Source organism: Lolium rigidum, chromosome 7 (assembly GCF_022539505.1).
Source record: "Lolium rigidum isolate FL_2022 chromosome 7, APGP_CSIRO_Lrig_0.1, whole genome shotgun sequence".
NCBI classification, from domain to species: domain Eukaryota; kingdom Viridiplantae; phylum Streptophyta; class Magnoliopsida; order Poales; family Poaceae; genus Lolium; species Lolium rigidum.
The window spans coordinates 336,983,282-337,000,040 of NC_061514.1; positions in this window are offsets into that span (position 1 = coordinate 336,983,282).

Consider the following 16,759-nt stretch of genomic DNA (forward strand, 5'->3'; position numbering starts at 1 on the left):
GATAGTAAATAAAGTAAAGCTAGCAACTAATTTTTTTGTGTTTTGATATAATGCAACAAACAAAGTAGTAAATAAAATAAAGCAAGACAAAAACAAAGTAAAGAGATTGAGAAGTGGAGACTCCCCTTGCAGGCGTGTCTTGATCTCCCGACAACGGCGCCGTAAATTTGCTTGATGCGTGTAGTTGACACGTCCGTTGGGAACCCCAAGAGGAAGGTGTGATGCGCACAGCGGCAAGTTTCCCTCGATAAGAAACCAAGGTTTAATCGAACCGAGAGGAGTCAAGAAGCACGTTGAAGGTTGATGGCGGCGGGATGTAGTGCGGCGCAACACCGGAGATTCCGGCGCCAACGTGGAACCCGCACAACACAACCAAAGTACTTTGCCCCAACGAAACAGATGAGGTTGTCAATCTCACCGGCTTGCCGTAACAAAGGATTAACCGTATTGTGTGGAAGATGATTGTTTACAGAGAAAACAAGTAAAACAAGTATTGCAGACAGATTTGTATTTCAGTATTAAAAGAATGGACCGGGGTCCACAGTTCACTAGAGGTGTCTCTCCCATAAGATAAAAGCATGTTGGGTGAACAAATTACGATCGGGCAATTGACAAATAGAGAGGGCATAACAATGCACATACATGACATGATAAGTATAGTGAGATTTAATTGGGCATTACGACAAAGTACATAGACCGCCATCCAACCGCATCTATGCCTAAAAAGTCCACCTTCGAGGTTATCATCCGAACCCCTCCAGCATTAAGTTGCAAAGCAACGGACAATTGCATTAAGTATGGTGCGTAATGTAATCAACAACTACATCCTCGGACATAGCGCCAATGTTTTATCCCTAGTGGCAACAACGACAACACAACCTTAGAACTTTCTCATCACTGTCCCGGTGTCAATGCAGCATGAACCCACTATCGAGCATAAATACTCCCTCTTGGAGTTAAAAGTAAAAACTTGGCCGAGCCTCTACTAGAAACGGAGAGCATGCAAGATCATAAACAACACATGTGTAATAACTTGATAATTAACATGACATGGTATTCTCTATCCATCGGATCCCGACAAACACAACATATAGAATTACAGATAGATGATCTTGATCATGTTAGGCAGCTCACAAGATCCAACAATGAAGCACAATGAGGAGAAGACAACCATCTAGCTACCGCTATGGACCCATAGTCCAGGGGTGAACTACTCACTCATCACTCCGGAGGCGACCATGGCGGTGTAGAGTCCTCCGGGAGATGAATCCCCTCTCCGGCAGGGTGCCGGAGGAGATCTCCGGAATCCCCCGAGATGGGATCGGCGGCGGCGTCTCGCAAGGTTTTCCGTATCGTCGTTTTTCGCCTCGGGGTTTCGCGACGGAGGCTTTAAGTAGGCGGAAGGGCAGAGTCGGGGGCCAGACGAGGGGGCCACACCATAGGGCGGCGCGGGCCCCCCCGGGCCGCGCCGCCTTGTGGTGTCGCCACCTCGTGGCCCCACTTCGTGTGTTCTTCGGTCTTCTGGAAGCTCCGTGGAAAAATAGGCCCCCGGGTCTTCGTTTCGTCCAATTCCGAGAATATTTCGTTACTAGGATTTCCGAAACCAAAAACAGCAGAAAACGGAACCGGCACTTCGACATCTTGTTAATAGGTTAGTTCCGGAAAATGCACGAATATGACATAAAGTGTGCATAAAACATGTAGGTATCATCAATAATATGGCATAGAACATAAGAAATTATCGATACGTCGGAGACGTATCGGACCCCGGGCGTTGATTTCGTCCAATTCCGAGAATATTTCCTTTGTAGGATTTCGAAACCAAAAACAGCAGAAAACAACGAATCGGCTCTTCGACATCTCGTTAATAGGTTAGTGTCGGAAAATGCATAAATACGACATATAATGTGTATAAAAAATGTAGATATCATCAATAATGTGGCATGGAACATAAGAAATTATCGATACGTCGGAGACGTATATATCAGGGGGGCGTCGGAGGCTGGCCGAGGCGGCCTCACCATAAGGCGGCGCGCCCCCCTCCTAGGCCGCGCCGGCCTATGGTGTGGAGGCCGTGGGCCTCCCCCTGGCCTGCCCTTCTGGCTCCATGAGTCTTCTGGGAACACAGGCCCTTCGCAATTAATCCCGGGGATTTTCCTGAAAGTTGAGTTTCTGCACAAAAACAAGACACCGTGGCAATTCCGCGAAAACAGCGTTAGTCTGTGTTAGTTGTATCCAAAATACACAAATTAGAGGCAAAACAATAGCAAAAGTGTTCGGGAAAGTAGATACGTTTTGGACGTATCAACAAGTTGCCAGACAATTGGCGACATGAGCATTGGATGGGTGAACCTATGCTGCCGGAGCATGACCTCAAGACACCCACCGCAGATATGAGGAGCTTGCATAACCCTGTCCAGTATCTGGAGAGGCAACTTCTCAAATCAACATCTCCTGGTTTCCCTCTCTTCGTGGTGAGAGTGCCAACTGGCATGGGCTTTGCCGAAAAGTACCCTGCGGACTTGTGCTTTATCCGGTTCGATGGCATCTTCAACATCTTTCGCATGAAAATGTTCCACCATACCGTGGTCCGGCTAGTTGCTCTTATCCTGTCTTCCCAGATCGTTAAGGAGGGGACACCGGGCATCGCGATAATGGACCACTTCTATATGCGGGAGAGCATCATCTGCAACCCTGTGGATCAGACGATTGCCACCAAGCAGATCGAGGATTTCTTACTGCTGAGCATTAAGAAGAGCGGCATTCTCATCCCTTACTTCCCCGAGTAAGTAATCATTCGCTAGTCCCCATTACATTCTATCCTATATCTCCATTTGCATTTGCGAAGCTTAATCCGAGTGTTTTGCGCAAAGACAAGTACTGCACCCTCATCATCGTGCACCCGCAACACTCGCATGCAATCTATCTCGACTCGGGTAGGGACAAGAAAAAAGAATATACCGACATCAAGGGCGTTTTCAATGATGCTCTCACCGGCTTCGCCTCCAAGACAGCCCCCCTCAAAGTACATAGAAAAGTATGAGGAGGCTTGGCATTAACCCACACAACCAACTTCGCCTCCCTCAAGCAGTCGTCGGAAGAGAATGGGATGGACGCGTGGTACGCCATGCTTCAGATGCAGGAGTACATAAAGTACGTAGATGACATGTTGTTGCGAGAGACTCTTAGAAACAGGTTTAAAAGCATGGCAGATGCCAACGATAGAGACCTGAGACTCAACTGGGGTCGCGTCCAGCAGATGATTTGCACGATAATCGTGCAGGATGTTGAAAATAGGTCTAGCGCGTTCTTCTACGGCTACGGTTAACCACCTCATGACGAGATAGATTTCCGCTTGGAGATGTCGCGTGAGGACAATCCATTCAACTCGCTGAAGGGCTGCCGTCCAATTCCCCCAAGGTCTACAACCTGATCCTACGACACAAACTCTTTTGCTTAAGCTTGAACAATATGTCGATGAACTTGCGTACTGTAATTGCTATATATTCCGGCCCGGTCGACTTGTCACTTTTATTTAGTTTGTATGGATGTGCATGTGAACCTGCGTCTATAATTCCATTTACTTTGGTATATATTTCTAGATTATGGCGTGTTTACCTTAATCATTTGCATTTACTCGACCCTTACTTGGCTCGTATTTGGAGTTCGTCGATGATTAGAATGTTCAGTCACTCGTACACTCGGGGGTGGAGCCAGTGAGCCTTGGTGTGATAGCCACAAATATCAATCTATTGTGCATCCTACTTGGGCTCACTGACTCCATCCCTGAATGTTAATATTTGTTTCGACCAACAAAGTATGAGGCACGCTATTTAGTTTGTACTACTTGTCTTTTATTTGAGTTGGAACTTCTTAATTGCATTGGCCGATGATTAGAATGTTCGGTCACTACACTCAGGGTGGGGTGAGTGAACCTGGTGTGATTGCACAAATATCAATCTGTTGTGCATCCTACTTGGATTCACTTACCCATCGCTGAATGTTAATATTTGTTTCGACCGAAAAAGTATGAGGCATATGCTATCTACTTGGCTCTTATTGGAGTACGCCGATGATTAGAATGTTTGGTCGCTCGTACACTCGGGGGTGGAGCTAGTGAGCCTGGTGTGATGGCCACAAATATCAATCTCTTGTGCATCCTACCTAGTCTCCATCCTTGAATATTAATATTTGTTTCGACCAACAGAGTATGATGCATGCTATTTAGTTCATACTACTTGTCTCTTATTTGAGTTTATACTTGTTAATTGCATTGTCCAATGATTAGAATGTTTCGTCACACTTCTCATATATACTTATATGTTGCAAATAGATATATATATCATCTATGATTTGGTACTGTCGTTTTATTTATCCTGTGCATGGAGATGCCGACGACATATATCGTGTACAAGGGGAGAGTTCCTGGAGTCTACGATGACTGGGAGGACTATCGGAGACAGGTGCACCGCTTCAGCGGCAACATCTACAAGGGATACCCCACTAGAGTGGAGGCGGAAGGAAGATACGCGCGTTATCTAGCGGGAGAGATGAGGGACATGAGGAGGAATCGGATGAAGACCATGGCCTTCATGATGATGCTCATCGTGATCATGGTCATGTTTTATGTGATTGTAGTTTAGGTTAGTAGCTACATTGTGAGGTGTATGACGACACTTGTGACGACTATGTACCGAGACTTCTAACTTTGTGAAACTTCATCGTTCGGTGTTGCATGTGTGTTGTATAAATCAACATTTCGAAACGAGACTTGCCTATTTGTGTATTGATATCGAAATGAGACTTGGCTCTCTATGTGTTTTTCATATTGCATGTGTACTGCTGTATAAATATATACTGTATTGGATGATATAAATATGCATTGTAATACGTTGGAAATTGCTGTAAAAATTGAATTTTCGAATTATACTGATACGTCTCCGACGTATCGATAATTTCTTATGTTCTATGCCATATTATTGATGATACCTACATGTTTTATGCACACTTTATGTCATATTCGTGCATTTTCTGGAACTAACCTATTAACAAGATGCCGAAGTGCCAGTTGTTGTTTTCTGTTGTTTTTGGTTTCAGAAATCCTAGTAACAAAATATTCTCGGAATTGGACGAAATCAAGACCCAGGGGCCTATTTCGCCACGAACCTTCCAGAAGACCGAAGAGCATACGAAGTGGGGCCACGAGGTGGCCAAACCACAAGGCGGCGCGGCCAAGGGGGCCCGCGCCGCCCGTGGTGTGGGCCCCTCGTCGGCCCTCCGACTCGCCCTTCCGCCTACTTAAAGCCTCCGTCGCGAAACCCCCGATGCGAAAAAACCACGCTACGGAAAACCTTACTGAGACGCCGCCGCCGCCAATCCCATCTCGGGGGATTCTGGAGATCTCCTCCGGCACCCTGCCGGAGAGGGGATTCATCTCCCGGAGGACTCTACACCGCCTTGGTCGCCTCCGGAGTGATGAGTGAGTAGTTCACCCCTGGACTATGGGTCCATAGCAGTAGCTAGATGGTTGTCTTCTCCTCATTGTGCTTCATTGTTGGATCTTGTGAGCTGCCTAACATGATCAAGATCATCTATCTGTAATACTCTATGTTGTGTTTGTCGGGATCCGATGGATAGAGAATACCATTTTATGTTAATTATCAAGTTATTGCATATGTGTTGTTTATGATCTTGCATGCTCTCCGTTATTAGTAGAGGCTCTGGCCAAGTTGATGCTAGTAACTCCAAGAAGGATTATTTATGCTCGATAGTGGGTTCATGCCTGCATTGACACCTGGGACGATGACGATGAAAGTTCTAAGGTTGTGTTGTGCTATTGCCACTAGGGATAAAACATTGATGCTATGTCCGAGGATGTAGTTATTGATTACATTACGCACCATACTTAATGCAATTGTCTGTTGCTTTGCAACTTAATACTGGAGGGGGTTGGACGATAACCTCGAAGGTGGACTTTTTAGGCATAGATGCAGTTGGATGGCGGTCTATGTACTTTGTCGTAATGCCCAATTAAATCTCACTATACTTATCATGACATGTATGTGCATTGTTATGCTCTCTTTATTTGTCAATTGCCCGACTGTAATTTGTTGACCCAACATGCTTTTATCTTATGGGAGAGACACCTCTAGTGAACTGTGGACCCCGGTCCACTCTTTTAATACTGAAATACAAATCTGCTGCAATACTTGTTTTACTATTTTCTCTGCAAACAATCATCTTCCACACAATACGGTTAATCCTTTGTTACAGCAAGCCGGTGAGATTGACAACCTCACCTGTTTCGTTGGGGCAAAGTACTTGGGTTGTGTTGTGCAGGTTCCACGTTGGCGCCGAATCCCCGGTGTTGCGCCGCACTACATCTCGCCGCCATCAACCTTCAACGTGCTTCTTGGCTCCTCCTGGTTCGATAAACCTTGGTTTCTTTCCGAGGGAAAACTTGCTGCTGTGCGCATCATACCTTCCTCTTGGGGTTGCCCAACGAACGTGTGAAATACACGCCATCAAGCTCTTTTTCCGGCGCCGTTGCCGGGGAGATCAAGACACGCTGCAAGGGGAGTCTCCACTTCTCAATCTCTTTACTTTGTTTTTGTCTTGCTTTATTTTATTTACTACTTTGTTTGCTGCATTATATCAAAACACAAAAAAATTAGTTGCTAGCTTTACTTTATTTACTATCTTGTTTGCTATATCAAAAACACAAAAAAATTAGTTTACTTGCATTTACTTTATCTAGTTTGCTTTATTTAGTACTGCTAAAATGGCTACCCCTGAAAATACTAAGTTGTGTGACTTCACTAGCACAAATAATAATGATTTCTTATGCACACCTATTGCTCCACCTGCTACTACAGCAAAATTCTTTGAAATTAAACCTGCTTTACTGAATCTTGTTATGCGAGAGCAATTTTCTGGTGTTAGTTCCGATGATGCTGCTGCCCATCTCAATAATTTTGTTGAATTGTGTGAAATGCAAAAGTATAAAGATGTAGATGGTGACATTATAAAATTAAAATTGTTTCCTTTCTCATTAAGAGGAAGAGCTAAAGATTGGTTGCTATCTCTCGCCTAAGAATAGTATTGATTCCTGGACTAAATGCAAGGATGCTTTTATTGGTAGATATTATCCCCCTGCTAAAATTATATCTTTGAGGAGTAGCATAATGAATTTTAAACAATTGGATAATGAACATGTTGCTCAAGCTTGGGAAAGAATGAAATCTCTGGTTAAAAATTGCCCAACCCATGGATCGACTACTTGGATGATCATCCAAACCTTCTATGCAGGACTAAATTTTTCTTCGCGGAATTTATTGGATTCAGCTGCTGGAGGTACCTTTATGTCCATCACTCTTGGTGAAGCAACAAAGCTTCTTGATAATATGATGGTTAATTACTCTGAATGGCACACGGAAAGAGCTCCACAAGGTAAGAAGGTAAATTCTGTTGAAGAATCCTCTTCCTTGAATGATAAGGTTGATGCTATTATGTCTATGCTTGCGAATGATAGGACTAATGTTGATCCTAATAATGTTCCATTATCTTCATTGGTTGCCCAAGAAGAACATGTTGATGTGAACTTCATTAAAAATAATAATTTCAACAACAATGCTTATCGGAACAATTCTAGTAATAACTATAGGCCATATCCTTATAATAATGATAACGGTTATGCTAATTCTTATGGGAATTCTTACAACAATAATAGGAATACACCCCCTAGACTTGAAGCCATGCTTAAAGAATTTATTAGTACACAAACTGCCTTTAACAAATCTGTTGAGGAAAAGCTCAATAAAATTGATATTCTTGTTTCTAGAGGTGATAGTCTTGCCTCTGATGTTGATCTTTTAAAATCGAAAGTTATGCTTAATAGGGATATTGAAAATAAAATTGATACTACAGCAAATGCCATCCAAGTTAGAATTAATGAGAATATAAGATTAATGGCTGAACTGCGTGCTAGGTGGGATAGAGAAGAAAATGAAAAACTAGCTAAAGAGAAAAATGTAGCTAAAGTTTGGACTATTACCACCACTAGCAATGCTAATGATTCACATGTTGCTGCACCTCCTACTATTAATGGTAAAATAATTGGTGTTGGCAAAGCTTCTACTCCTAGTGCAAAGCGCGCAAAATTACCTGAAACTGCTGAAACTGCTGAAACTGCTTGTGATAAAACCGCTGAAATTTTTTCCAACCTTGGGGATGATAATCCCATTGCTTTAGATTGTAATGATTTAGATTTTGATGATTGCCACATCTCTGAAGTTATAAAGTTCTTACAAAAACTTGCTAAGAGTCCCAATGCTAGCGCTGTAAACTTGGCTTTCACAAAACATATTACAAATGCTCTCATAAAAGCTAGAGAAGAGAAACTAAAACTTGAAACTTCTATTCCTAGAAAGCTAGAGGATGGTTGGGAGCCCATCATCAAAATGAGAGTCAAAGATTTTGATTGTAATGCTTTATGTGATCTTGGTGCAAGTATTTCGTTATGCCCGAGAAAGTCTATGATATGCTTGACTTGCCACCATTGAAAACTCGTTATCCGGATGTTAATCTCGCCGATAATGCTAAAAAGAAACCTTTGGGGAAAATTGATAATGTTCATATTATGGTTAACAATAACCTTGTCCCCGTTGATTTTGTTGTCTTGGATATTGAATGCAATGCATCTTGCCCCATTATATTGGGAAGACCTTTTCTTCGAACCGTTGGTGCTACTATTGATATGAAGGAAGGTAATATTAAATATCAATTTCCTCTCAAGAAAGGTATGGAACACTTCCCTAGAAAGAGAATGAAGTTACCTTATGATTCTATTATTAGAACAAATTATAATGTTGATGCTTCATCTTTTGATGTTACTTGAGTTACACTTTCTGCGCCTAGCTGAAAGGCGTTAAAGAAAAGCGCTTATGGGAGACAACCCATGTTTTTAATACAGTATTTTTGTTTTATATTTGAGTCTTGGAAGTTGTTTACTACTGTAGCAACCTCTCCTTATCTTAGTTTTGAGTTTTGTTGTGCCAAGTAAAGTCTTTGATAGTAAAGTAAGTACTAGATTTGGATTACTGCCCAGTTCTGCATTTCTTTGCTATCACGAATCTGGGTCTACCTCCCCGTAGGTAGCTCAGAAAATTAAGCCAATTTACGTGCATGATCCTCAGATATGTACGCAACTTTCATTCAATTTGAGCATTTTCATTTGAGCAAGTCTGGTGGCCTAATAAAATCCATCTTTACGGACTCGTTCTGTTTTTGACAGATTCTGCCTTTTATTTCGCATTGCCTCTTTTGCTATGTTGGATGAATTTCTTTGATCCATTAATGTCCCAGTAGCTTTATGCAATGTCCAGAAGTGTTAAGAATGATTGTGTCACCTCTGAACATGTGAATTTTTATTATGCACTAACCCTCTAATGAGTTGTTTCGAGTTTGGTGTGGTGGAAGTTTTCAAGGATCAAGAGAGGAGTATGATGCAATATGATCAAGGAGAGTGAAAGCTCTAAGCTTGGGGATGCCCCGGTGGTTCACCCCTGCATATTCTAAGAAGACTCAAGCGTCTAAGCTTGGGGATGCCCAAGGCATCCCCTTCTTCATCGACAACATTATCAGGTTCCTCCCCCGAAACTATATTTTTATTCCGTCACATCTTATGCACTTTGCTTGGAGCGTCGGTTTGTTTTTGTTTTTTGTTTTGTTTGAATAAAATGGATCCTAGCATTCACTTTATGGGAGAGAGACACGCTCCGCTGTAGCATATGGACAAGTATGTCCTTAGGCTCTACTCATAGTATTCATGGCGAAGTTTCTTCTTCGTTAAATTGTTATATGGTTGGAATTGGAAAATGCTACATGTAGTAACTCTAAAATGTCTTGGATAATTTGATACTTGGCAATTGTTGTGCTCATGTTTAAGCTCTTGCATCATATACTTTGCACCCATTAATGAAGAAACACTTAGAGCTTGCTAATTTGGTTTGCATATTTGGTTTCTCTAGAGTCTAGATAACATATAGTATTGAGTTTTGAACAACAAGGAAGACGGTGTAGAGTCTTATAATGTTTACAATATATCTTTTGTGTGAGTATTGCTGTACCGTTCATCCTTGTGTTTGTTTCAAATAACCTTGCTAGCCTAAACCTTGTATCGAGAGGGAATACTTCTCATGCATCCAAAATACTTGAGCCAACTACTATGCCATTTGTGTCCACCATACCTACCTACTACATGGTATTTATCCGCCATTCCAAAGTAAATTGCTTGAGTGCTACCTTTAAAATTCCATCATTCACCTTTGCAATATATAGCTCATGGGACAAATAGCTTAAAAACTATTGTGGTATTGAATATGTACTTATGCACTTTATCTCTTATTAAGTTGCTTGTTGTGCGATAACCATGTTTCGGGGACGCCATCAACTATTCTCTGTTGAATATCATGTGAGTTGCTATGCATGTCCGTCTTGTCTGAAGTAAGAGAGATCTACCACCTTAATGGTTGGAGCATGCATATTGTTAGAGAAGAACATTGGGCCGCTAACTAAAGCCATGAATCATGATGGAAGTTTCAGTCTTGGACATATATCCTCAATCTCATATGAGAATAATAATTGTTGCCACATGCTTATGCATTAAAGAGGAGTCCATTATCTCGTTGTCCATGTTGTCCCGGTATGGATGTCTAAGTTGAGAATAATCAAAAGCGAGAAATCCAAAATGCGAGCTTTCTCCTTAGACCTTTGTACAGAGCGGCATGGAGGTACCCCATTGTGACACTTGGTTAAAACATGTGCATTGCAAAGATCCGGTAGTCCAAGCTAATTAGGACAAGGTGCGGGCACTATTAGTATACTATGCATGAGACTTGCAACTTGTAAGATATAATTTACATAACTCATATGCTTTATTACTACCGTTGACAAAATTGTTTCATGTTTTCAAAATAAAAGCTCTAGCACAAATATAGCAATTGATGCTTTCCTCTTTGAAGGACCATTCTCTTTTTACTTTTATGTTGAGTCAGTTCACCTATCTCTCTCCACCTCAAGAAGCAAACACTTGTGTGAACTGTGCATTGATTCTTACATACTTGCATATTGTACTTGTTATATTACTCTATGTTGACAATTATCCATGAGATATACATGTTACAAGTTGAAAGCAACCGCTGAAACTTAATCTTCCTTTGTGTTGCTTCAATACCTTTACTTTGATTTATTGCTTTATGAGTTAACTCTTATGCAAGACTTATTGATGCTTGTCTTGAAGTACTATTCATGAAAAGTCTTTGCTTTATGATTCAGCTTGTTTACTCATGTCATTACCATTGTTTTGATCGCTGCATCCACTACATATGTTTACAAATAGTATGATCAAGGTTATGATGGCATGTCACTTCGTAAATTATCTTTGTTATCGTTTTACCTCGCTCGGGACGAGCGTAACTAAGCTTGGGGATGCTTGATACGTCTCCGACGTATCGATAATTTCTTATGTTCTATGCCATATTATTGATGATACCTACATGTTTTATGCACACTTTATGTCATATTCGTGCATTTTCCGGAACTAACCTATTAACAAGATGCCGAAGTGCCGCTTCGTTTCTCGCTGTTTTTGGTTTCGTAAATCCTAGTAACGAAATATTCTCGAATTGGACGAAATCAAGACCCAGGGGCCTATTTCGCCACGAACCTTCCGAAGACCGAAGAGCATACGAAGTGGGGCCACGAGGTGGCCAAACCACAAGGCGGCGCGGCCAAGGGGGCCCGCGCCGCCCGTGGTGTGGGCCCTCGTCAGCCCTCCGACTCGCCTCTTCCGCCTACTTAAAGCCTCCGTCGCGAAACCCCCGATGCGAAAAACCACGATACGGAAAACCTTACCGAGACGCCGCCGCCGCCAATCCCATCTCGGGGGATTCTCGGAGATCTCCTCCAGCACCCTGCCGGAGAGGGGATTCATCTCCCGGAGGACTCTACACCGCCATGGTCGCCTCCGGAGTGATGAGTGAGTAGTTCACCCCTGGACTATGGGTCCATAGCAGTAGCTAGATGGTTGTCTTTTCCTCATTGTGCTTCATTGTTGGATCTTGTGAGCTGCCTAACATGATCAAGATCATCTATCTGTAATACTCTATGTTGTGTTTGTCGGGATCCGATGGATAGAGAATACCATGTTATGTTAATTATCAAGTTATTGCATATGTGTTGTTTATGATCTTGCATGCTCTCCGTTATTAGTAGAGGCTCTGGCCAAGTTGATGCTAGTAACTCCAAGAAGGAGTATTTATGCTCGATAGTGGGTTCATGCCTGCATTGACACCGGGACAGAGGATGTAAAGTTCTAAGGTTGTGTTGTGTCGTTGCCACTAGGGATAAAACATTGATGCTATGTCCGAGGATGTAGTTATTGATTACATTACGCACCATACTTAATGCAATTGTCTCGTTGCTTTGCAACTTAATACCGGAGGGGGTTCGGACGATAACCTCGAAGGTGGACTTTTTAGGCATAGATGCAGTTGGATGGCGGTCTATGTACTTTGTCGTAATGCCCAATTAAATCTCACTATACTTATCATGACATGTATGTGCATTGTTATGCTCTCTTTATTTGTCAATTGCCCGACTGTAATTTGTTCACCCGACATGCTTTTATCTTATGGGAGAGACACCTCTAGTGAACTGTGGACCCCGGTCCATTCTTTTAATACTGAAATACAAATCTGCTGCAATACTTGTTTTACTATTTTCTCTCGCAAACAATCATCTTCCACACAATACGGTTAATCCTTTGTTACGAGCAAGCCGGTGAGATTGACAACCTCACTCGTTTCGTTGGGGCAAAGTACTTGGGTTGTGTTGTGCAGGTTCCACGTTGGCGCCGGAATCCCCGGTGTTGCGCCGCACTACATCTCGCCGCCATCAACCTTCAACGTGCTTCTTGGCTCCTCCTGGTTCGATAAACCTTGGTTTCTTTCTGAGGGAAAACTTGCTGCTGTGCGCATCATACCTTCCTCTTGGGGTTGCCCAACGAACGTGTGAAATACACGCCATCATATACCACCAGCGCACCTCCATCCCCTACTGCCGGCGCACAACACATGCGCCACTGCTGACAGCCGTACTGCCGGCGTAGTACCACGTGCGCCAGCGGTACACATCTATTGCCGGTGAAGCAGGCCCAGTGCACCGCCAGTAACTGAACTACCGCCGGCGCACTGGCCGGTGCGCCGACAGTAGCCAGTTACCACCTGCCCTTTCGCACCGGCGGCTCTGGTGCGCCGGTAGTAGCCCAAAATGGTGCGCCGACAATAGACCTTTTCCTAGTAGTGATCCCCCCCCATTAATTGAGTTTTTCTTTCTTGAAGAGTATGCCACTGGGCATGATTATTTTGCATGTCATCCAAGAGTCTTGTGGCAATGCTTGCCCATGAATGTTCCTCCCGTAGCAGTGTCAAGCATAGATTTAGACATTAGGTTTAAAGCATTATAAAATAGATGAAGGATTAACCACTCTTCCATTCCATGATTAGAACATGTTCTAACATATTTCTTCATTCTTTCCCATGCAAGCGCTAGTGGATCGCATTATTCTTGTCTAAATTTTTGATGTTAGATCGTAATCGCATAATTTTTGAAGGAAAAAACTTAGACATAAATGTATTATTACATTCCTCCCATGAAGTAATATTGTCCTTGGGAAATGGTAGCAAGCAATCTTTAGCCTTGTGGGCCATGCAGCCCATTTTTTTGTGCGGACTAGGCCGTTGAGGCCCACCATAGCGACGTCGTCTGAATACACAACCACACCACCGATAGATAATTAGCAGCAACGTTGAAAAAATATTGCTCCACCGGTATTTGGCCAAATGCCTACGATGCAGACATTTGGAGGTGCACCACCACTATTTTTCCTCATATAACCTATTTCCTACTACTTCAAAAAAGGACTATCGCTACAAAGAAAGCTAAAACTGCCATACAGTCACAAAATCTTCAATCTATCTACATATCAGTCACTACCAACAAGCAATATGACCCATACAACCACAAATCTACTGTATCCCCTACTCGGATTTACAACATCCTCAAATATCCTAGGTACATAGTGTTTGAAGTACTCACCGTCATTGGAGAAGAAGGCATCGACGAGCTGTAGCGGAAGATCGTTTGCCGCCGTCGTCCAACAACTTCCGAGGTAGATGGCGCTGCTTACATGCTTGTCCCTGAAGATCCTTGCTGAGACGGAGAGCCCATAGGGGGAGAAATGGTGTCGAGACATTTGGCGGTGAGCCAAGCGGTGATATAGTGTTCGAATCGTCGGTAGGTGACGAAAGTTGTCACGTCGTACCTTCGGGGATGCCCACGAGCGCGCGACATCTCCGAGCTTCCATTGGCAGGCGCATATTTTCCCTTTTTAACGGCGTGAAGCTTGACTCGCCGAAAACAGTGAAATATAGAGTGGTCACATGTAACTAAAAAGTGATTTAAAAAATTTGTACACGAGTTTTAGAAAGGGATATAGGCAACAAAAAATGCATGGTTTTCAGGGCTCCTTTGATTCATAGTATAGGAAAAAAATATGGTTAAGATGTCATGCCTACTTGAATCCTACGAAAAGATAAAGTGTGTTTGATTGTAGCAAATAAACTTTTTTTTGAGGAAAAGGCAGCCGAATCTGCCGTTCGATTAGAGAGGAAGAGTGCTATGCACAAGATGACCCAATTTATAAGGAAAACCGGGTCTAAAAACCATACATTGCCTGATTTATAAGGAAAACGAGACGAAAACCGCACAAGCGAGGAGTCCCGTCATCCACACAACGCAAGCACCAACGCAACAAACACACCTCTAGCATCGGGGCCGCCGCCCCGACGTACCATCCAGAACGACCTTCGCATTGCTCGAAGACGAACCAGCCGGATCGACAAACTAGCTGTACACACAGATCTCCAAGTTGCCACCCAAGCACCTTGCCTTCGGGGGAGCCGGCCCGATGTAGCAACCAGGACGACCTTCGCATAGTGATGGTTGTGAAATACGCCACTTTTTCTCGCGTTTAAATCCTTAGCTAAGTCAAGAAATTGACTAATTTTACCTCTGAACTTGCCACTAATGACTAATCAATGCAAAGATGTGCAATCTCTTCTATTTTTGGATGTTGTGCAGGAAATCACGTCATAATAACAAATCGACCTGCATTTACAAAATCGAGTCAGGAGCATGGCAAAGTTGACTACGCTCGAAAAGGCGGTTCAAGGGGCTTTAACGGGCATCGGTACGGGCAAGCCCCGCCCGTATCGTCCGCCAGTACCATGTGCTGCTGCATTCCCGAGGTCAAACCCTATAAGTTTCGTGAAGGGACCAACGCTAAAAAAGAGCCATTCGTCGCCACACCAAATCCATCTGCACCACACCGAAGGAGATCCACCACCATAGTTCATCCATCCCATCTCCCATCTCATCCATAGCCAAGCCATCACCATTGTAATAGAGATGTTCTTGAGAATTGGCGACCAATGTAAGAATACTATGATTTCAATATAAGTATTTTGCACAATGATTTCTATCTTTGTATTTGATTTTGATATTATGTGTGAGTAGTCCTCACGGCCTACGGGGTTGGGGTGAATCGTCGCAGCATTCATGTGCATCTAATCTTATTATATGTGTACGGATTGAATATGAGTTTTACAATCTTGTATCCTAGTCTCTTTGCCTCGTCTCGATGATCTGCAGGTACCCATATCATTCGATTCGATCAAGGGAAGAGATGGGTTGAGTGGAGAACGGCGTGGTACCACGAAACCTCAGTAACATAACAGGAAAAGTAACGGTACATGTTTAGTGATCCATTCGATAATGACACAATCATCTAGTTTAAGGCTTTAGTATGTATTCATTTATTTAATAACTATTGTTGCTTGCGGCTGTAAGGACAGTGGTTGGACTATTAGGCTCTTGTCACCTATGGTTTTAGGGGCAAGAGTATTTACGGACGCGCTACTCACAAATCTCCTATCTCTATTTTATTTGTTACACATAAATGCATCAATTATATATGTATGAATTGCTGCAGGTGAAACCTTAACCCTGGTCTATTTCCATCATTGAACACAACCCCCTTAAAAATAAACTAGATAGGTCCGGTAAACTGAAGATAAACCACATTAGCAAGTCTTGTAGACGTTTCCTTTTACACCATTTTAGCAGTGCTTCCCAAGGTTCGATTAAACCTAGATCTTATAGGGAAAATGCTCATCATACTATAATCCATAATCCGGATCGAAGGTATCACATAGCCCGAAGACGAACCAGCCGGGTCGACGACCTTGCCGCCCACGCAGCCCTAGAAACGCCACCCAAAACCAAGCAGCGCCACGACCCGCCCCATAGGGCCGATTCCGCAAAGGAGATCGAGCCCGCCGCCTCGAAGTGCCACCACCGTCCAGGGCCGCTGCCCCGGTGTCCGCTGCCCTCGACCACATAACCATGCGCCCCACCGCTGATAAACCGTCGCACCGCAAAGGCCAAGAGTTCCATGGCGACACCTCCAACAAGGTAATGACACGTCCGTCACCGTCGCCCGCTTCCGTTGGAGCTTAGGTTTTCACCCGGAGAACTTGAAGCCACTCGCCTCGGTCGGGATGGGAAGCAAATGAATTTTTCATGAGGTATGACTTCATGTTTTTTCCATATAATTACTATACAAGATTTCTATAGAATC